At 42.4% G+C, this 23,759-nt stretch overlaps 1 protein-coding gene across 1 annotated transcript in view; it reads left to right on the forward strand.

Annotated features, from left to right (window-relative positions):
* dcc (DCC netrin 1 receptor) overlaps nucleotides 1-23,759 on the forward strand; it is a 234,115-nt gene that overhangs the window by 990 nt on the left and 209,366 nt on the right. The gene's annotated exons all lie outside the window — the stretch shown is intronic.

A 23,759-nucleotide genomic window follows, 5' to 3' on the forward strand; every position in this document is an offset into this window, starting at 1 on the left:
GCGGTTCCGCGGCACGCGCTGTGCGGTCGGTTCTTTCATGGTGGTGTTGCGTGAAGGCTGTGCATCTGGGAGCTGGTTTTGTTGCAGTGTCACCAGAGCTCGATGGCTTAAACAGGAGCGCGAGACGAATCCCAGTTTTATTTATTTACGTATTTGTTATTTAACTGTAGGATTTTTAAAAAAAAAAATTATTATAGTCTCGTGAGGATGATGATGATGATGATGAAGTGTGTTGAGCTGCTATCTCAGGAGTTTATGGCCGAATGAAATCACTGTAATCATGCTGAAGCTTTCTGACCAAAGATCCAGGATTTTTAAATGATTTCTTTGTCTTAAATTATGTTTTTATTATTTTATTTATTTATTATTATTATTATTATTATTATTATTATTATTATTATTAAAAAAGCATGATGTATTAGCCTTCAGCGACTTTCATTAAGTATTCGAGTCATTTTGCACTTCGTCTCGTTGGCCACCAGGGGCGCACTGTTGCGCCATTTTGGAATGGATCAAACATTTCCCTGAGCGTTTAGAGAATGAATTGTGTCTTACACTCGCACAGTGCAAGGATTAAAAGGTTTTAGGGCCCTGGAGAAAGTGTGAATATTAAAGCTCTCTTTCACTCTGCACGTCCCAAAACACACCAGGTATTAAGAGTGGCATGGCACAGGACCGTTCTCCTCTCCTCACATTATCTTCATACGTACGCACTTAGGAATATGTTTTGTACAAAATGTTTTTAAAAAGCAACGTATGACACGCAACCCGTATTTACCCATGAGTCTGAGCTCGTCCTTGTGCTGGACAAGTGGATAATTGCTGAGTGGTGGGGTGAGCAGTGGGATCACGTTGACTACATGTTGCATGGTTTGAGCTATACATTTTGCTGTATAGTAGTAGTGTGTGATTTTAATGCACGACAGTTTTGCCAGTCTTTACTTTCATGTCGGTTTGCGTCGTTGAGAAACGTAGTCATTGCTTGATGATGAGGTTTGGGATGTGGCCTTGATGTCATATCCACTCACACGGGGTCTCTCTCCTTTCAAGAGGCGCTTTGATCGTCTGGAGATGCATCAGCACACTGTGCAAACTGTGATCTGTGTGTGTGTGCATGTGCATCCTCCTTCCTCTTTGTTGCATTTTTCACCGGGGAGGACAACGTGTCCCACGGCACTGCAAATTGGTTTCTGGCGATTGCTTACCTGAATCACCAGCAATCCAATTTGCAGCCGGCATTTCATTCAGAAGAAAGCCTGTCTCTGCCTGTTATGCATTTTATCACTTATGCCACAAGAGGTGCACTGTTCCGCTACAGTTCCACCACTCGTTACGCATTTCTTACATTTCTATTCCATGCTGATTCCCAGACCCGTGCCCCGGCCCCCTCCGCCCTCCCCACGCACCCGGAAGACTATTTGTCCAATTACCGCTTGCCTCATGGTGCGAGTGCAGTCTGTTGGTTTGTTTGTTTGTTGAGAAATCACACCACAGTACTGTCGAATTCCCGAATCCGATCGGGCAGAAGGCTCGGACAGCTGCGAGTCAAATCCAGGTTTATGTTAACGCTCTGGTTCTGATATGTTTGCGTTTCTATAGCAACAACTCGTAATCCAAGGTCAACAATAAACAGATTTTTAAAAATGCGTCGTCGTCTTTGTCGTCGTGTAACAGCGCAAAATGTGTGACGGGTGCTACGGTGACGTTTTCTCTAACAAGATGTTATGTTTATTTAACTGTTATGGAAGGAGTCTCCAGTGTCGGTAGTTTGTAACTGTCGGTAGGTTTTCGAAGTCTTCAGGACTTTCCCGCTTTCTGGTTTCTTCGTAACGTGACGAGAGAAGAGACGCCGGCGAGGGAACGATGTTTATAGTTGTAGGTATAACGTAAGTGACAACAGGAGTTTACGTCTTTCACGGATTCATGGTTTCCACAGCACGGACTGTAGCTATAAATGGATAAAAAGTATGACGGGGCATTTTTTTTTTTTTAAATTCGTGAATGATTGTAAACATTGGCAGGGATAAAAATATTCCAAGAAATTGCTGTTTCGTGAAATAAAAGGGTGCGAACAGTTGATTATTTTCCTGTAACGGCATGCACACAAGTGATTTATTATTTATTAAGTGACTGACGAATATCCCTTCGGAACTCTTTCTACTCGCGTATGAATCAGTCTCGCGTCTTGCTGCGTGCGTATCACAGGAAACATACCTAGGAAAAATCTCCAGGGCGACTTCAGCCGAGATTTATTTTTTGGCCGTGTGTATGACATTGATGGATGGTTTAGTAATTAACGAAAGCTTTCCAATCAGATAAACCATTTCACGTTGCGTTTCATTATGAATACGTTACAGCAGACACGCCGGGATCTGTGTGATCTCCTGTCTCACGCTCCTGTCTGATCTGTGACGGAAAAAACGCAAGAAGAAAATCCAAGGCACAACAACGCACCCTATGAAGAGATGTAACAGATGTAGGATGTGTATATGTGAGCCAGAGCCTGGTTCTCCTCTTTCCTCGTATGTGAAAAACACTTCCTGTCTCCATACTGAAGCTGAAGGGTGAAGGTTTAGATCGCTGGTAAGGAGTTTCGACACAGGTTTCAAGGGTGCAGACATTTCACTTCACGCTGACTTGCCGGATCGCGGCTGGAAACAGATGTGCAGACTCATGAGCCGGAAGCTCGGCAGATAAATTATTATAGATAGCGCCTAGCCGTGTGGGGCGTGGATGATCTTTGGTGCTGGCACATAAGTAGACGAGAGACGAATTCATGGAAAAAACGAGCATGACGCGTGTTAGCAAGGTGACGGGCCAACACCAGCCACCAGAACATCTGCAGTGCGCCTTGGCATCGATTCTACAAGCTTCTGGAAGTGTACCGGAGCGACGAACGCTGTCTGCTACATGGCCGTGCAGTCACATAGTTTTGTCAGCTGTCACTGTGGCGTATTGTGTAGTATAGCGGTATGTGATTTAGCACCAGAGTCGGATGGATTCATGGATTATTATTTTGACATACTATTTACTATGGTAGTATGCGATGTGGGACGTTGCCACAGCGTCAGTTGATATCGGAGGTGTGTTGTTCATGTATTGTATAATAGTGATTTGTGATGTAACCATGGATTCAGTTACCAGTGGTGTATTATTTTAACATACTACCTAGTACACTAGCATGTCATGTAATTGGGATGTAGCCATAAAACCAGTCACTGTTAGGAGAATAATATTATGGCGTAATGTCAAGTTTGGTAGTGTGTGATTTGAGACATAGGCACGAAAATGGTCACTAGTATTGGAATATTATTTTAGCATACTGTGTAGTGTTGGTAGTATGTGATTTGAAATGCACCCATTAAAACAGGCGCTATTATTGGAATATTATTTTAGCATACTATTTAGTATGGTAGTATGTGATTTGAGACAAAACCATAAAAGCAGTTATATTATTTTGCCATACTGTTGAGTCTGGTAGTGTGGGATTTGAGACAAAAAGCCATAAAAAAAACAGTTGTAAGATTTTGCCATACTATTTAGTATGGTAGTATGTGAGTTTAGCTGTAGCCATATAAAACTGTCACTATTGGTGGAATATTAATTGTTCATACTATTTAGTATGGGAGTATGTGATTTGAGATATACCCATAAAACATGTATATTATTTTTTCATACTATTTAGTATGGTAGTATGTGTTTGAGATACACCCATAAAGCAGATATTTAATTTTTTCATACTATTTAGTATGGTAGTATGTGTTTGAGATATACCCATAAAGCAGATATTTAATTTTTTCATACTATTTAGTATGGTAGTGTGTGATTTGAGACATTCCCATAAAACATGTATATTATTTTATCATACTATTTAGTATGGTAGTGTGTGATTTGAGACATTCCCATGAAACGTATATTATTTTTTCATACTATTTAGTATGGTAGTGTGTGATTTGAGACATTCCCATAAAGCAGATATATTAATTGTTCATACTATTTAGTATGGGAGTATGTGATTTGAGACAAAGCCATAAAAACACTATTATTGGAATATTATTTTTTCATACTATTTAGTATGGTAGTATGTGATTTGAGATATACCCATAAAACATGTATATTATTTTTTCATACTATTTAGTTTGGTAGTATGTGTTTGAGATATACCCATAAAGCAGATATTTTATTTTTTCATACTATTTAGTATGGTAGTATGTGATTTGAGATATACCCATAAAACATGTATATTATTTTTTCATACTATTTAGTATGGGAGTATGTGATTTGAGATATACCCATAAAACATGTATATTATTTTTTCATACTATTTAGTATGGTAGTATGTGTTTGAGACATTCCCATGAAACGTATATTATTTTTTCATACTATTTAGTATGGTAGTATGTGTTTGAGATATACCCATAAAACATGTATATTATTTTTTCATACTATTTAGTATGGTAGTATGTGTTTGAGATATACCCATAAAGCAGATATTTAATTTTTTCATACTATTTAGTATGGTAGTGTGTGATTTGAGACATTCCCATAAAACATGTATATTATTTTATCATACTATTTAGTATGGTAGTCTGTGATTTGAGACATTCCCATGAAACGTATATTATTTTTTCATACTATTTAGTATGGTAGTGTGTGATTTGAGACATTCCCATAAAGCAGATATATTAATTGTTCATACTATTTAGTATGGGAGTATGTGATTTGAGACAAAGCCATAAAAAACACTATTATTGGAATATTATTTTAGCATACTATTTAGTATGGGAGTATGTGATTTGAGATATACCCATAAAACATGTATATTATTTTTTCATACTATTTAGTATGGTAGTATGTGATTTGAGATATACCCATAAAACATGTATATTCTTTTTTCATACTATTTAGTATGGTAGTATGTGATTTGAGATATACCCATAAAACATGTATATTATTTTTTCATACTATTTAGTATGGTAGTGTGTGATTTGAGATATACCCATAAAACATGTATATTATTTTTTCATACTATTTAGTATGGTAGTATGTGATTTGAGATATACCCATAAAACATGTATATTATTTTTTCATACTATTTAGTATGGTAGTATGTGATTTGAGATATACCCATAAAACATGTATATTATTTTTTCATACTATTTAGTATGGTAGTATGTGTTTGAGATATACCCATAAAACATGTATATTATTTTTTCATACTATTTAGTATGGTAGTATGTGATTTGAGATATACCCATAAAACATGTATATTATTTTTTCATACTATTTAGTATGGTAGTATGTGTTTGAGATATACCCATAAAACATGTATATTATTTTTTCATACTATTTAGTATGGTAGTATGTGTTTGAGATATACCCATAAAACATGTATATTATTTTTTCATACTATTTAGTATGGTAGTATGTGTTTGAGATATACCCATAAAGCAGATATTTTATTTTTTCATACTATTTAGTATGGTAGTGCATGATTTGAGATAATAGCTGTGAAAAGTGATATTATTTTGGCATACTGTTTAGTATGGTAGTATGTGATTTTAGCTGTACTCATATAAAACTGTCACTATTTGTAGAATAATATGTGAGAATACTAATAAGTATGGTAGTATGTGATTTGAGACCTAGCTACCGAGTGCCAGTCTTTCCCAGTTCCTCTGCAAACTCATCAGCCTCATGTCCAAACTGTGATCAGTGTGTGAGTTTTGTTCAAGTGTGTGTGTGTGTGTGTGTGTCTGGTTCTGCTCGACCAACTTTTCTGTCACTCTGTTTGCCTCTGAATTAAGTACCCACATCCAGAGTGTGCCTGAATCCCATTAGTCTTCGGCTAACTTCTGACTGACTCGCACAACAGTGCACGGTTCTCGTTTTTTATTCCCTGCTACCTTGATAAATGACGGCAGATTTCGGCAGGTCGGCGTCAATCCAGGGGCCCCACAGAGCACAGTAATGGGGTATCGATACCGCCAGGTCCACATTGAATACCAAACACCTCGATCTGCAAACTATTTGCAATTCAACTTCCAATTATCGCACGGCTGTTACTGATCAATCCCTGGAGTAAACAAGCTCAGGTTCCTTCCAAGGCTTCTGAGGATTAATTAGGGTTCTTGCTTCTTGTGTTGTTCTCCCCAATCTGGCGACTACCACGGAGTGAACAAGTAACTGTTTGATTTATTTATTTATTTATTGTTGGTTTTTAGGAGGAAGTTAGTTATGAAAGTTGAATACATCTGTTCAAGTCTTCGGCGAGTTTATCTGCTTCCTGCAAATGACTGTTTGTTTAAATGAAAATGGAAAAAAACTGAGAAACGACGTTCGGCGGCTAATTTTGGTGGAACGCGTCACGTGACGCGTTGCCTCGTTACTCCGTTCGGAGATTATTTTCACAACAAACCCCGCGCCTTTCGGGACCCGTTTCGGTTCCGACGGATTTTTCATTTGATTTGGTTTTTAATTTGCAGTAGGGTGACAGGTGGATGCCGTGTAATTCTGATGAGATGAACTGTCGCTTGGCTTTAGGAATACAAATTAGGAGGGAAGCTCAAAAAAAAAGAAAAGGAAGAGACACTGTATTATCAGCCTTGATTTCAGATCTGTGTAGTCCTACGCGGTGTTTCTCTTAGCTTAGAGTCGCTTTATTAGATTCGGTTAATAAACTTGCTGGAACAGATACAAATCCGGACTACCTCTAATGGGTCTGTTAGCACTTTACCCAAAATTCCATGCTTCATCTACTGTGAAGCCTATCTTTAAATTTAACATCTATGACTGGCTAGTTCATATACAATCTGCAGAGTAATTGTAATCTGTACAGAATCAGTGTGTTATGGTGCCCCCCCCAGTATATATATATATCAGGTCTCAGGTGCTTTGAGATGGCCTCATATACATACCTCAAGTCTGATGGACTCGGGTGCTGATATTCAAAAAGAGACCTTACAGTATGTATTAACTACGATACAGTAATATTGGCCTGGCTATTACTATTATATTAATATGTAAATAGCTAGTGGGTTTCTTCTGGGTTCTTTGGTTTCCTCCCTACTCCCATAACCATGAGAGCACTTGGATTGGCGCCTGGAGTTGCGCTCTTAAGCGTATTCCGGCATGTATTCCAGCCTTGTGTCCAGTTTTCCTGGGATAGATTCCTCCGGATCTTAAACAACCCTGTCCAGAATAAAGTAAGAAAATCAAGGCGTGACTATTTTACCAGACACTGGTTAGGTCTTGGGATGAAACAAGCTTGTTTTTATTATATATATATATATGGATATATGGATTTTTGAGACATAGCCATGCCAAAGGGGCTAGTCTCTTTACTTGTACTCTTTTCTTATAATAAACACCTGTCATTCTCGTAGGGTTATGAATTTGGTTAAGCATGCATTTAAGCATACATCATTTATTTCAAGCTGGAAAAGCCAGTTCTTCTTTCACAAATTGCAGCCCTAATGCTCTGCTTTGATTGTCCTCAAACACGAGCTCTTAACGCTATCGCCGGCGGCGTACTGACATTCAGAGAGAGACTGAGCTGCTCGAGGAAAAAGCCCTGACCATTATGTCTTCTCAGACCACCATTATCATAAAACATTTCAAGTGGGCTTGAGCTCAACATCTAATCAGTCCATGAATGATAAAATCTCTCAACCCTCCATTCTCCCCCCTCCCCACCCTCCTCGATGTAAATGTCTTGCCTTTCATTAGGTCCCAGGATCTCACCATCCTCCATACTCTCTGCAGCTCGGTGATTGGAGAAGTAGAAGCTTGATCCATAAAGCCTGCTGCATCGCTAATCTTCATAAGTGGCCATAAATTTCACAGCTAGCGTCGCAGGCTGAATGCCTGGTTTGAGGTCAGCAGTTGTAAATCCAGCCGGCAGAACACGAGGCTGTTCTGGGGTCAGTGCGTCACTGGCGGCTGACTCAAACTGTAATGTTTATTTATGCTGGTTCTGTCCTTTACTTCCATGTTCACCTCCCTAGAGGCGAGCACTGCAGCTGTCCTTTTTGCTACGGGTTGCTAGTGGATTTCACGGTGTCTTGTGTAATAATAGCTTGAGATGCATTATGGGAATTCATGCACCTTTCCAGGCATTTATTTATTTATTTTTTTTTTTCCAGTGTGCTAACAGATACAATTCAGGATCGTTGATCTGACGTCAGGTTGTGTGTAGTCTGGGCACGTTTCTGGGATGTCGTTCGATGCTGGAGTTTCCTAGCATGCCAGGGTCACTGCTGCATTTTTAGAAAGCACGGTTCAGCATTGAACGGAAGCCGTAAATGTCAAAAACTACACAATAGAGGAAGGAGCAAGATGGTGGGCTGCCTCGAAGGTGAAGAGGAGGGCATGTGGTCTGCGAGACCGTGCTGATTTCCTGGTCATTAGACATAACAAAGTCTCCATGTTATTCACAGTTCACACTCTAATCACACAGGTCAGTGACTCAGTGAAGTTGTAGAGCACGGCCTGCCCTAATCAGAGGACGACTATTATATAAAATGATCTAATTACCATGCTAGACCTTTGTACATGCCTCGTTCTTGCTTTCGTCCAGAAATAGCGAGTGACCTTATAAAAGGTATCTGCTGTAAAAACACCTGATCGGTGTAAGCGCTATGTAGCTAACATATCTTGTAGGAGAAGCAGCAGTGTGGCTTGGTGTTAACGATGGCTGCCCGTAGAAGCGTCAGGCTAAAACTTTGACCCTGGTTTCTGTGTGTAAGTAATGGTGTTTGACGTTCGTCAACTGATCTCTGAGGACAGTTCCGACTTCCGAGACAATCTGAACGTATAGTCAAAAAAATCCTGCATTGGCATGACTGTAGCTCGTGCCATGTTGCTTCGTATCATCTCAAATCACGAGGGACATCTCTGAACACTCGTCAGAACAAGGAGGCTAATTGTGACTGGCAGACAGAGCTTTGCTTCTACGTCGAGGCAACATGACCTCAAGGACGGACGAAGAAGAGCGCTGGTTTCTTTGATAGTTGCCGAATTGGATCCTGAGCAAAGGTTAATCGAGGCGCTCGCTGTTTCGTGGTTCGACTCGGTTCTTTTCATCGTATCAAATGAGCTGCTCTGCTTCTTTAGACAAGGCTGATGAGAGGTTTCATGAGGGTACAACAAGGGCTTCTGGCAAAGCTCAAGTGTGTATGAGCCAAGTATGAAACAACTTCTGACAATTATTTCCCAAAGAAATTTGAGCTCTGAACCGTAAAGAGCCGACCTCCGCTCTCAGCTACAGATGTCTCTCTGAATCCGTTTCAGAAGTAAAGAAAACCGGATGAAAGTTTACCAAAAAAAAAGTGGAAGCTTCAGACGGCAGATCTTGGGGTTGATTGGAAAATGAAGTGTTCTTCGCTTCCATGGAACGCTCTCTGATAGGGGAACACTTTGTTTAAGGGTTCCTCGGCAGGCTCGACCGAAGAACCGTTTGTCTAAGAGTGTAGGATGTAACTGCTTTTTCACACTTGACGGAAATGAAAAGGAAAGTCGTTTAAAAACGGTTCTCCGGGAGTTCTTTGAGGGTTTGTTGGAAAATTACGGGTTCTTCGATTTCAAAGGACTCTCTGTGATCTTTGTTTAAGGGTTCCCCATTGGAAGGACAAGCGAAGAAGACTTTTTCTACAAGTATAGCGCGTCGCTGCGTCAGGATGAGTCCTGCTTTTTCACAGTTGCGGATCTATTTGAATGGAAATACAGAACTATTCCAAAGGTCAAATCTTCGGGGGGAAAAAATGGTTCTTTTGAGGTTCTTTAAAGGTTTGTTGGATACTTAAGGGTTCTTAGCTTCCAAGGGACCCTCTCAGAATGAGGAAACGCTTTGTTTAAGGTTTCCCCCGGAATTACAACTGAAGAACCATTAAGGGTTCTATGATTTCATGGAGTATAGTCCTTCAGAAATGTCGTTCGCCACTTGTGAAAAATGGCTGCCTCAGACATGAGATCTCAGGCGGAAAATGTTTCTTCTGGGTTCTTTAAGGGTACGCTGGAGCCTCCAATGGATTCTTTTCACAAGGAAACACTTTTTCCAGGGCGACCCTTAAACAGACATCCAAAGAACCCTTAGAGCCTCTGCTGGTCCATTTTTAATTGAAGTACAAATCGCATTTCCAGAATAATATTTAGAAATTAGACACATCGCTCACCGCGTACAACATTCCTGACCCAAAAGCAGTCCTTTTATTCTCCGTCCTTCAGTTCAGTCCATTTTAATTCTGGATTTCTGCTGGAGGCTTCTCGGGGCTTGTTCAATATGGTGTAGCTGTAATGACTGAGCAATGGGCCGGATTGCAACAAATCATTTGCACTAAATTGGAATTAGAAAATCAATGTTATAGAGTTTTGTCCTTATGCCATATAGTGCTTTTTTTTTCTTTTCTTTTTTTGCTTTAGTGCATTTCCTGCTATGCTGAAACTCACTGATGCAGAGTAGATGAGTAGGACATAAATGCTAGAGTGAACTGTCACATTAGCCTTAATATAAACCCTACTGCTGCTTATACACGATACATATAGTACATTAGCCATTGATGGTGTGTGCACAGTGCCATCTGCACTTTGTCTACCATTACTCTGTAGGTTGTTTCCTAACATAAGTACGTTATATTAATGATCGGGATGTTCACTTGTAGAATGACATGGGATTTTAGGTAAATCACAGCATCCCGGATAACAGTCGGGAATTTCGGGTTCATATCGCAAACTATATTCCAAGTCGGGCGAAAATGAAAATCGAAAGGATGTTCCACGTGTCTACACACCTTTACACACTCCTCTACACGTCTCTACACACCTCACCACATGTCTACGCACCTTTACACACCTCACCACGTGTCTACACACCTTTACACACTCCTCTACACGTCTCTACACACCTCACCACATGGCTACGCACCTTTACACACCTCACCACGTGTCTACACACCTTTACACACTCCTCTACACGTCTCTACACACCTCACCACATGTCTACGCACCTTTACACACCTCACCACGTGTCTACACACCTTTACACACTCCTCTACACGTCTCTACACACCTCACCACATGTCTACACACCTATACACATCCCTCTACACCTCTCTACACACCCCTACACACCTCACCACATGTCTACACACCTCCACACAACTCACCACATGTCTACACACTCCTACACACCTCACCACCTCTCAACACACCTCACCACACCTCTACAACCCACTACACACCTCAGCACACCTCTATACACATCACTACACCCCTCTTCACACTTCTACGCACCTCACGACACACCTCTACACCCTGTGGCAGAAATGTTTATAGAACATTCTACAAACCTACAGTCGTTCGCGATGTATAATGTTTAATGTTTATAGTTTTATTGTTTCCGACGACATGAACTAAATGGCTCTTAGCTATATAAACGGGTCTGAATAGTAAACTACATAGGGGTCTGCATATCCCCTTTCCAAGAATGTTAGAAAAAGAAACAATTATTTAAAAAAAAAAAAAAAAAACATTTTCAAAAATATGCACAGTGTGGGAGCAAACGATTATTTGGGGTAACGTTACAGCATAATTACACAACGTTACAGAACATATTACTGATTATTTTCAAACGGTTCTCCCTTAGCTGCAGTTGTCAGGTAGTACCTCTCGCTCTCCCTCTCTCTCTCGCTCTCGCTCTCTCTGTCTCTCTCAGATACATACATTATGACGCCTGAGATCTCTTTGCCCAAACTTGGCTTGAAGCTTCAGGGCCTCTTCAGGCTATTCCATTTCACCTGTGCAGATGAACGACATCTATTCTCTCCTCCGCTTTAACGCGAATACCATTCCTTCTTCCTGGCCATCCAATCAGAGCTCGGCACCAAATCAGACAGTTCAAAGATCCAGAAAATCAAGTCTTTATTGTGTTGACTATCGAGACCCTGTTCAGCAAAACCGCCTTTCCAAAGTCTCGATCGGTCTGATAAATACTGAAAGGATGAAAATCAGACCAACTGATGGAGCAGCACCCAGAATCGACACTGGGCTTACGAAGCACACACACACACAGAATGCGAAAGCTGAAAATGTGCGACAGATTTTTGTGCCTCCGTTATTTAAGTACGCATTAAACAACAACGAAAAAAGAAAAGACGGTGTAAGTGAATTCTGCTGTTCAATAGTTGTCACTGGGTTTCTTGCTGCTGCTGGAATAACAGTGCGGGGAGGGGAGGGGGGGGGGGGTTTCAATGGACTTGTTCAAACATACCTGTGTGTGTGTGTGTGTGTGAGAGAGAGAGAGAGCAGGAGAGATAAATAGAGTAAGTCTAACAGAGCTATGTTGCAAATATGTTGCAGTTTAGTGTTCTTGCAGAAAGCAGCCTTTGTGCAGCCTTCAAGCTGTGATCAGCATTGATGTATGTGTGTGTGTGTGTGTGTGTGTGTGTGTGTGTGTGTGATTAGCTTCTGGCTTGCTGCGTAGATCTATATGAGTGATTCAGGGTACTGTGGGTAAAGATTGCTCACCGTTCACCGTACGCAGTGAATATCAGGCTTGTTTTGGATTGCGTTCTCTCTCAGGTCTGGAACCGATAGATTTATTAATTTATTTTTTTTTTGTTCCAGCATGAACACAAAACCTGAAGGCAGCAGTATATATATATATATATACGCTTTGTTGTTACTCAGCCACTGAGCACAGTGTCTCCAAGCGGCGTAATATAAGACTCGTAGCTGCCTATTCTACATATACTAATCAATCTTCTGACCTTTGCGAGCAGCCTGCACGATCGACAGATGAAAAGTTCACCGTTTTCTAAACGCTGCGAAGAAAACGAGCGCTTCCCGAGTTTGATTTCGGATTTTTTTTCCCCGACCGATAAACAAACCGGTCCGGACCGAGCGTCAAATGTCACGAGAGCGTGAAATATTCAACAGTTTATTCACATCGCCAGCGTTTCACATCGATCTTCGGCGCGTACGATGAAGGTGATTTAGGATACTGGTTCTATTTACATTTACATTCATGGCATTTGGAAGATGGCCTTGTACAGAGAGACTTACAGAAGTGCTTTGAAGTCTCTATCAATAAATATATCCAGATACCAGTTCACTAGGTCACGGATTAAGAGTACCGTCAGTCTTATAACTGTATTATTTGATGAATTCGTCATCCTTGGCCACACCCATTTAGCTTCAGGCGCAATCATTCTGCTTCCTACTGCTGTAACTATCCGACTTACGTTTTAAACAAAGCCAGTTTGTTGTATTGTAATTTATGAGTCAGGTCATAGGGGGCATGGTGGATTGGTTGTTAGCAGGTTCGTCTTGCACCTCCGGGTTAGGGCGGTTCGAATCCCGCCTCTGTCCTGTGTATGTGGAGTTTGCATGTTCTCCCAGTGCTTCGGGGGTTTCCTCGGCGTACCCCGGTTTCCTCAACCGGTCCAAAGAGATATGCTCTATTCTGATTGGCATGTCCAAATTATCCGTAGTGTGTGATTGTGCCCTGTGAAGCATTGGCACCCCGTCTACGCTTTGTTCCCCGAGTCCCCTGGGATAGGATCCAGGCTCCCAGCGGCTTTAAATACAGGACGAGACTACATCTTTGCCATTGTTGCGTTCTGCCGAAAAGTTTTACGTAGCTACGTAGCGGAAGGAACAGGAGGGAAGCATTGATGACATCACACGGCATTGACGGGTTAAAAGAAACGTCGGTCAAGGAATACTCTATTTGAGTAAGTCTTATTGACCATTACGAATACACAAAGGAGTTCAAGTGGTTCAAGCCCTTGTGAGTTCAAGCCGTGATTCTGTTAGGCTCTCGACCGTCTTTGCTCCGGGGCGCCGGATCATGGCTAACCCTTCTCTCTCACCCCAGTTTGCTAACACGCTAGGAAAAGCAAATAAAAGAATGTATCATCGGTATATGACGATGAAGGCTGTTTTCATCTTCTAAAGATGGACTAAATGAGCGCTAGTGCGTTCCAGTCTGCTCTGGTGTCGAAAACATTTCCTGCCGCAGTGGATCCTCTTCCTGTTGTCTCCCAGCAGCGGGTGTTGACTGCGAGCGCGGCGTTAATTAAGAAAAAAATGCACTTAGAACAAAGCGAGTGAGTTCAGCTTGCCAACCAGAAAGAGAAGAGCCTACTATAGATTATGGTGTTAGTCTGGAAACGGCCATCCTGTGCAAGTCCGGCGCGTGGCGAACGCCTCGCTGGTGATGTAGTGCTCACGGCTAGGCACATTTCCTTGTGGCTGATTTCAGCAGGAGACGAGAGCCTCTTGGCAAGGAAAGAAGCTGTAATTAATGGAGGGTGATCAGTGCTGATGCCTTTGACAAGCTCGCCTAGAGCATACCTGAAGGAGACAAAATGGAGAGAGAAGGAAAAAATGTTTTGAAAGGGTAGGGAAGAAAGAGAGAGAGAGAGAGAGTGCGAGAGAGAGAGGGCTGATATAAAGGATGATAAGAGCAGAGTGAATGGGAGGGAAGAGAGAGAAATAGGTGAGGGCACTTTAGATCTCAATTATCATGCTTTACTCATGCGAGACCATCATCATTCCTGAGGCACATCCAATATGGAATGGAGTTTTTCCTGATATAATGAGCTAGTGTTTAATTTACCAAAAGGCTTTTAAGATCATCGCACGCTGTGCTGTGCGTCTCGCAGTTTTTCCTCACAGCTTGACAATGAAATATCTCTCGCCTGATACTCATCTGTTGATGCACGTCTACGCGTGTGGCAGCAACACGCGAGAGTCGGTGTATATATCGTCCAGAACGTCTCATCCGTTCACGAAATCGCAGCAGACGCCGAAGAAACAGGATTGAGACGAAACCACGCGGTAACATACGATCCCAGTTCCAAAAAAGGTTGGGACGCCGTCAATAAATGTAAATAAAAACAGAACGCAATGATCTGCAAGTCTCACGAACGCATATGTTATTCACGATAGAAGATAGAAAACACATCGGATGTTTAAACTGAGGAAATGTAGCATCTTAAGGGGAAAAAATAAGGTCATTTTGAATTCGATGGTCGCAACACGTCTCAACTAAGGGGCGACAAAAGGCTGGAAAAGGACGTGCTAGTAAAAAGAAACAGCTGGACGTTAATTGGGAACAGGTGAGTAACGTGATTGGGTGTAAAAAGAGCATCTTAGAGAGGTAAAGATGGGATGGAATCTGGATGGAAGCACACGCTGGTCTAAAACCTGTATATAATTGATGTCGCCTTTCCAGATGTGCAAGCTGCCCATTCTATAGGCACTAATGCACCCCCATACCATCATGATGCAAGATGCAAGCTTTTGCACTGAGCGCTGATAAAAAGCCGGATGGTCCCTCTCCTGTTTAGTCCTCTTTAGTTTAGAGGACGCGGCGTCCATGGTTTCCAAAAAAGAATTTCACATTTCGATTCGTCTGACCACAGAACAGTTTTCCACTTCGCCTCGGTCCATTTTAAATGAGCTTTGGCCCAGAGAAGACGACAGCGTCTATGGATCATGTCCACATATGGCTTCTTCTCTGCATGATGGAGCTTTAACCAGCATTTGTGCATGGCTCGGCGAACTGTGTTCACAGGGAGTGAGTTCTGGACGTGTTTCTGAGCCCATGCAGTGATTTCCATCACACAACCATGTCTGTTTTTAATGCAGTGCCGTCTGAGGACCCGAAGATCACAGGCATGCGATATTCATTTTCACCCTTGTGCACATAGATTTCTCCAGATTCTCGGAATCTTTTCATGATGTCACGTCCTGTAGATGATGAGATATTCATAGTCTTCGCAATTTTACTTTGGGGAACATTATTCTGAAATCGTTCCGCAAATTGTACACGCGGTTTTTCACAGATTGGTGCGCCTCTGCCCATCTTCACTTCTGAAAGACTCTGCCTCTTTAAGATCCTCTTTTTATACCCAATCATCTTACTTTCCTGTTCCCAATTAACCTCCAGCTGTTTCTTTTTACCAACACTTACCTTTCCGGCCTTTTGTCGCCCCGTCCCAACTTTTTTGAGACGTGTTGCGGCCATCGAATTCAAAATGGCCTTATTTTTTTCCTTAAAACGCTACGTTTCCTCGGTTTAAACGTTTGATCCGTTTTCTATGTTCTATCGTGAATAACGTACGGGTTTACGAGATTTGCAAATCATTGCGTTCTGTTTTTTATTTACATTTTACACAGCGTCCCAACTTCTTTGGAATCGGGGCTGTAATCCGGTGTTTCACGCAACGTCTCATTTTTTTTTTCCACGCTCTCTTGTTTTGATTCGCACACAGACTCACAGTATTAACACACCGTCATCCACGGTGAGTAATCTCCTAGCCTGTGCTTTTATCTCCGCGAGCTGAGCTTGACAGGCTTTTTCATATCAGCTGTATCTGCTCCAGGACCAGTCTGGCAGTGTGTACTGTTCTTCTGTCCCTCATCACCCACTGAAGCCTGAAGTCAGCTAGCAGCCTGTCACCATCTCACACCGATACGCTGTGCTGGCTATGGATGAAAAAGAAAACTGCCGAGGACGCTGGAGATCTTGGGCTGTGGTGGATATCGTTAAGAACGTTATGAGAAGGTTCCACGGTGGACCATGGTCAAACCCAAATGCAGGAAGTGGCTCAGAAGTCCTTCTGATTTCACTGGCGTTGTTGTCCCTGCAGAACGTTCCGTCAGCTCGAGGTCTCCAATCCTTCCGGCATGTAAATCGAAATGCGTCATTTTTTTTTGTTGGAAAAAGCTTTGAAAATGAAGGTCTTGGTGCATATTAAAGGCGACGTGAACGTTGGAACGAGTACAGTACGGGTGATTGAGAGAATCGTACACGAGCATGACGGAGAATTCTGTTTTCCGGTGAGGTTTTACGGCTTTGTTTTGAGAAACAGGACGTGTTTTAAACGTGTGTTACTGCATCATAAAATACAACAGCCAATCCGGTTGCAGTATGCAAATACGGTTTAGAGGCATGTAGGGCTGTTTCTAATTTGCATATTCAAAGGGAAGAGTCTGGAACTGTTTTTTCGTCGTTGTTGTTGTTTAAAAAGTTTTTGGTGACTTTGAAGCGCTCTTTCAACCCCTTTCAACTCTTTTTCGATTCACTGTGTTTCGGTTTCTGTGCAAGTTTATATCAATAATCGGTTCCTGGTGCAGCTCGGAAATCTCCCAGCGCGGCACGGTAACCGCGTTGCGTCGCACGACTCTCGCAGATTAACAGCGATTCCAAATGAGCAACGCACCTCATGGAAATGAGTGTAATTGAGTGAGAAAGAGAGAGATGTGGGGATAACAGACAGGCAGACCTCTACACACACATCAGTCACGGAATAAAAGGCGAGCCGATGACACGAGACGCTTAAAAAGATCCGTGTGTTCAAAGGGTCAGCGCTCATTTCCATCACAATCGCCTCTCGCACACCCATCTGTCCGAGCTTGGCCTGCTCCCAGTGGGGTGTGTGTGTGTGTGTGTGTGTGTGTGTGTTGTAATAGTCCTGTTTCTCTGTATGGCTGTTATGGGGTCGTACCTTTGAAAAGCCAGGCTGCTAGTGAGTCAGAGTTTTACTTCTAAGATGCTGTTTGCGTTCATGTTTGCTAGCATGTCATTGATTATAGGTGCTTGCTAAACTTGCTAAGAAGTGTGTTTGTGCTCGGCGTGTGTTTGTGCTCGGCGTGTGTGTGTGTTGGCTCTATCAATTTGCTCCTGCTCTAGTTGAATGCGCTATGCTAATTTTCCTCTGAATGATTAACAGCCAGTGTGAGGTTGTGGGTTAATTTCACTGCAGCGGGAGCTTAATATTGTCAAATTTAGTCATGCTCTGCCAGCAGACGAATAGCCAACTCTCACTCAGCTACACAACGTGTGTGTGTGTGTGGGTGGGTGAATATTTGTTGGGTGGGCATGGGGGCTTCACATGGCGACGCCTATAATATCGATTTCCCTATAGCTGAACCAGGCTTGCTGAAATTGGTTCGAAATGTACGTTTCTCCGTCCATTTCTCACCACTTGCTGAGTTACGGCTTTACATACCGCACACCTATCCATCCAGCTAATCCTACAGGGTCGCGCGGAACCTGGAGCCTATCCCGGTGAACACGGAGCACAAGGCGGGGTACACCCTGGACAGGATGCTAATCCATACACACATCCATATCTACAGCAATCGCAAGCAGCTCCAACGTACACACTTTCATCTCACAGACCATTATACAGCTTTTGCACCGCACATTTCCTCAGCGATTCCTCCCTGCGGCAAGGCAGATGATTTACACGATAATGTTTTTTTTCCCTCCTTCATTGAAAATCGACCGGTCGAAGACGAAGCGGTGCCGAGTCGCACCTTGCAGCGATCAGCACTCCTGGGCACAACTCCGTTCCGTTCCACTCATCATAACCTTGCATTAGACGGTGTTGAAATATATAACGGCGCTCGCTAATGGACTAGCGAGGTGCTTCTCTGCCATGGGACAGTTTTAATGAACTATTAGGGATTTGATGGAAGGCAGGATGAGACACTTGTTTATTCAGGCTGAGTAATAATCACGATAACCATAATCACCTCGATTTCTGAAACGACCTGTAAAGGCAAGTACACAATTGCGCCTTCGCGCATAGACTCGCACGGAATGGTTTCGCTTGGCCAATTCTGTCACTTCACTGCCTGTTAGGACACTTTCAACAGGGTTTGAATTATGCTTTTGTAACTAAAATCGAAATAAAATGACTTTAAAAAAAAAAAAAAAAAAAAAAAGCTAAATTTAGCTTAGCTTTAGCTTAGCTTTAGCTTATTCTTAAAACATTTCCCTTCACCACAGCCTGTACACAATTCTTTTTGTGCATAGATCCCTGTAATTAATTCCTCATTTTCTTTCAGTCTTTGAAATCACCTCATTCAAATGATTATTTATGCTGTTTGTCATGGTTTCATTTGCATAGACGCACCATAAACCCGACCATGAGAACACTCTTACTGTACGTAGCACCTGGGAAATATACGCTAAACACAAGCTCAAGTGATTAAGAGTTCACTTGAGTAGCACGGCTTGTATACAAACAATTCCAGTTCACGCTGATATGTTGGGAATGTCAACATTTCCCACAGAATTGTTCTTAGGTTACTAAGAGAAGCCTCTGGATCGATAAAACTGTGATGTATTTATACTGAGGATCGACCACAAACGCGACCTGCTCGGGCGCCGCCATTTCGATTAGCGATGGGAAGCCATTACGCCTCGCCTCGTGAACGCTGAGCTATGTGAAAACTTCACGGCTACCACGAGAGTCGGCCATTTATGTAGGATTTCTTCAGGAATGCGTGCTAAACACAACTCCCTTTAAAAGCAGTATCACGTAGAACTATATTTAAACTCTCGACAGGACTGCTTTGTCACTCTAGTGACATTTAGTAATGTAATCAAATTAGAGGTGCCTGCCAACCAATCAGAAACAAGTAGCTTCTCTATACATATACAGTATGTATTCGGGAACAGTACTAGAGCGACGAACACGGTTCTTCCGAACGATGTTCCCTTAATCGGTGTTTTGATGATGATGATGGCGGTGGTGGTGAGATCCACGCCACTCCGAAACCTCCTATAGGTGTTCAGTTTGGCTCAGAATCGGTGACTGCGGGGGCCATAGTATATGTTTCATTCTCTTCCAAGCATTCAGTGAGCTAGCTGTCGTGCCCTGTGGATGGGGGCGGGGTCATCCTGGAAGAGGCCACACCCATCAGTATTGTAATGCTGCACCGTAGGATAAAGTTACATACATACGTATACAAATTTACTCTATAGATGCGAATATCGCTCTCTCTTGAACCCTCGTGCACCCGGTGTCTGCCACCTGAGCCTTAAAGCAGCATGTACTGGTTCTTACTGCACTCTCTGCAGGGGGGCGTTATAATCAACTACACTGTCTGTCATTTCATTTTCTCTAAACCCCCCACCCCCTTTCCCGTGCAAGTCTAATTCTGCCCTTGGTAATTAGTGTCCAGGTTGTAGTAGGTGTGGGTCTGACCGTGGCAGCTGGCTGTTCTCCATGTGGGATCATTAATGGGTCACATAAAGAAGTCATGCTCGGACCTACCCATTCTCCTCTGTCTCTTTCTTTAAACCAAGACTATAAGAGGAGAAAGAAATATAGCAAGAGAGCAGGGACAAAGTCTAAAGGGCTGCCAGCGAAGTCATATTTCCACTCTGCACCGTGTTGGATGGATTATGAGGAATGATTGTCTGGGGTCGTTTCATTTGCTGTAACTTATTTTATCCGTGTATGTTCCATCCGCGCTATTACTCCTGCTAAATCCAATCAGGGAAGCCCAGAGGCAATTGTATTTCGTTAATAATTTTAGTTAGCGCCAGTGCAATGAAGAGTGAGGGAAGGAAAATAAAGCGAAGGTCTCTGGTTTATCAGTGTGGGTTTATGCGCTTTTAATTCGTCAGCGCATGAGACAAACTGCTGAATCTCCAGATTTTTAATGCAAGCGTGATTTGCATCGTTACTGCGTCTGTTTCGGTTGTTTGGCTATTACGGCAAAGCAGGATGGATTTTAGCGAACGCAGAGCTGCTCCGACGTGATAGGAGGTGATTGTATACCGTGCACTCGTTCCGAAAGGTTCGAAAAGTATTCGCGGTGAGAAAAACGGGAAGCCACGCCTCTTTTTTTTTTTTTTAGGACTAGAGCAGACGGAGAATGTTTTTTAATAATGTGTTATCATTTCCATAGAAACAACTTAGACAAGGATTTCTATGATTGGTGCTATAGTGTGTAGTTGTGGTGTGTGTGTGTGTGTGTGTTTTTGTTTTTTTGTTTTTTTGTGAGGAGACATTTATTCAGCATGAGTCTCCAGTACGAGTTTGTAACAGCCAGGGATAAAGCTCTAAATGTAGGTTTTCCGATACAGCAGAGACGCCGCAGTTTCACTCTAACATGGCAAGCTGTTTGTTTGTTTATTTATTTATTTATTTATTTATTTATTTTTTATTACCTTCAAGAGAGGGAAAAAAAAAAGGACCGGACTGTAACTGTAAATGGATAAAAATGCAGTGTGTTCTTTATAAATAGAAAATTGTAATTGTAAATAAATGGACAAATCGCTGTGGTGTAAGAGAAATAAAATACTTCACCACACGCTGTTATTAAAATGAAATCAACTTCGGGATCGTAAAAGTAACCCCGCTTCACATCGTACAACCCTGTCGCTGATTATTTTAACCCTATAACAGCATGCCCCATGATGTTTTATTCCCTACATAATGTATTCAACATCCCATGTAGAGCAGAGGGTGTTTTTTTGTTTGTTTTTTTTTTTTTTTTTTTTTTTAAAAAAGATTTTTATTATTATTATCATTTTTTTTTCTTCATTTTTTGATTCTCTCTCAAAGTTTGATTTCTAATGTTTGTAACGAACAAAACCACTTCCATTGTAAATATGTTTGTTTTTAAATAGATAAATAAAAACACAGTGGATTTCCTACTTACCCCCCGTCCCCCCCCCCCCACCTCCCCACCCACGTCCCCGCCTCCTTCCCCCACCCCTGGTGCTTGGCCCCCAGTTAATATTTAAACGAGTATATCGCATCTAAAGTTTGCAGTAGAGTAACACAACAGTACTGGAATAACTAGAAAGCCAAGAATTCTTTTCTTTACACTGATGTATAAGACATAAAGATATGGTATTGGGTCACCCTGAGCATTATCGAATAATAATGGTAATAATAATGAAAAAATGGCAAGTGGTATTGGACTAATACAAAACGTGTTTAGCGACACACACACACACACACACACACACACCGACTTGTGTCAAATTGGTGATTTCGTCCACCCCTTTAAAATACACTTTAATCCGAATCCTCATCGATTCAGACTTATTGCCTCTCTCGGCCTCCCTACGCCACTCTCATTTCCATCCACGAGCATCTTATTACACCTTTGGGGCTCTTCTTAATCTGAGTAAATGAGCAGATCAAATCTGATTATCGTTGTAGAGTGTTATCAGATTACGGACTCGGGGAGATTTATGCGGAGAATCGGATTCGGTGAATTCTACAGTGGTAGTCTTTCCACAAATAATTCACAGATTTGTGATTACACAGCACGCGTAGAAGAGTTTCATGGAGAAAGCTTGTCGCTAGGTTTTTCCGTTTGTCCGTCGCCCGACTGTGTTCACCTGTTCCGTGTTACTGTCCAAGCCTTGATTAACGTGTTTCTAAATATCTTCCTGGTTTAGCCCCTTTCCTGATATTGGATTATCCTTGCTTTGACTCTGCCTGCTTGCTTTAATTCTACGGACTTGGATTATGATTTCACGTCGTTGCGGCCTGCCTCGTCGGCCCGCTGCGTGTCGCGCTCCAAATTTCTGATACGATTTTACAAAAGGCTTCAGCAGGTATAGATAGTATTCCTCTTAATCTTTTCTTCTTTGACCCACAATTAACCTCGGGAGTGTATAGGATAGGACAGGACAGTGCATTATCGCTACAATCACGGCTCCCTATGAATGGAAAGTTAATTCGGGGACGCCGGGCTTCTCTTTAGCGTACAGTGCAGTTCCTAGCTCTTTGCTCATCAAGGTTGATTGGGCTGAAAATACTGCAGCGAAAATGCTTACACGCTACAACTAGCCAGCATGAAACAACCTCTTTTTCGATTCCTTTCTTTCTCCTTACCCTAGTCTAACCCCATTCAGCTCCTGATTGTATCATCCTAATGAAGTCATTATGCCTGAGCGCCAATCAGTTCATCCAAGCCATTGTTTTCTTATAGTACTCATCTGTGCATTCAGGCTGTTGTGTCCCTTTGTCCCCCTGCGGGCGTCAGTGCTCCCGCACTTACCAAAGGGACGGACCCTGAGAAAAACGGGGCACATTAAGGGGATCGGAACGGGACAACAGGCCAGGAATAGACATCTGTTCCTGTCTTTTCTTCATTTAACCCCTCCTTCTTTTTTGTTTGGTCCTCTCCTACGGTGTCCGTCCTTTGATACCCAGATGGGACTGGAATCAGGTGGGCAGAGAGTGACTTCATGCTGTGAGCGTGTGTCTGGTGGACGCAGGAGCTTAATTCCCTGTACACATGGGTTCTTATGGTGATTAAAGGAGGTTTGAGTGAGAGTGTGCCTGCACGTTTGTGTGTGTTTGTGTGTGTGTGTTGGTGGACACAAGCTCAAGATGCAATATGGCCCTTGACTAGCGGCAGGAGGCTGAGGCGGTGTCTTCCACAACGGCAGCCGGCAGACAAACAGAGAGGGCTTAAGAGATTTCCTTCCCGTTCTCTGTGTACATTTGTGTTTGTCTCTCTCTTGCGCTTTTTCTGTCTCTTCTGCCAGAATCGCCATCTGCAGCATGACCAGTGAGTGTCCTCATCTGGTTGCAAACACCCCCCCCCCCCCCCCTTTTTTTTTTTTTTTGAAATCCCCCCTAACACTCCAAACCCTTTTCATCCGTTGCCATGTCTTTTGTCAAACCCCTCACCCACAAACATCCGGGAAGGTGGAACCGACAGCATCAACTTGCTAACCTAGAATTCGCACCGTGTTCTATAACGCGTAAGCGAGACGTGTGCTTTAACGAGTGAACTTATTCGCACTGCTTGTGATTTTGTTTCTGTTGCGTAAGCACTACGGGTTGAAATAGCGTTCCATAGTGCAACCGTATGTACCACAAGAGCTGTAATAACAACACAGGTCACTTAAAGGGGCGGTCTGTAATTTTTCCGTACACCTGGGATAATATTCCATTGCTCAGAAATCATTAACGAGCATACCA

Source organism: Ictalurus punctatus, chromosome 28 (assembly GCF_001660625.3).
Source record: "Ictalurus punctatus breed USDA103 chromosome 28, Coco_2.0, whole genome shotgun sequence".
NCBI lineage: Eukaryota > Metazoa > Chordata > Actinopteri > Siluriformes > Ictaluridae > Ictalurus > Ictalurus punctatus.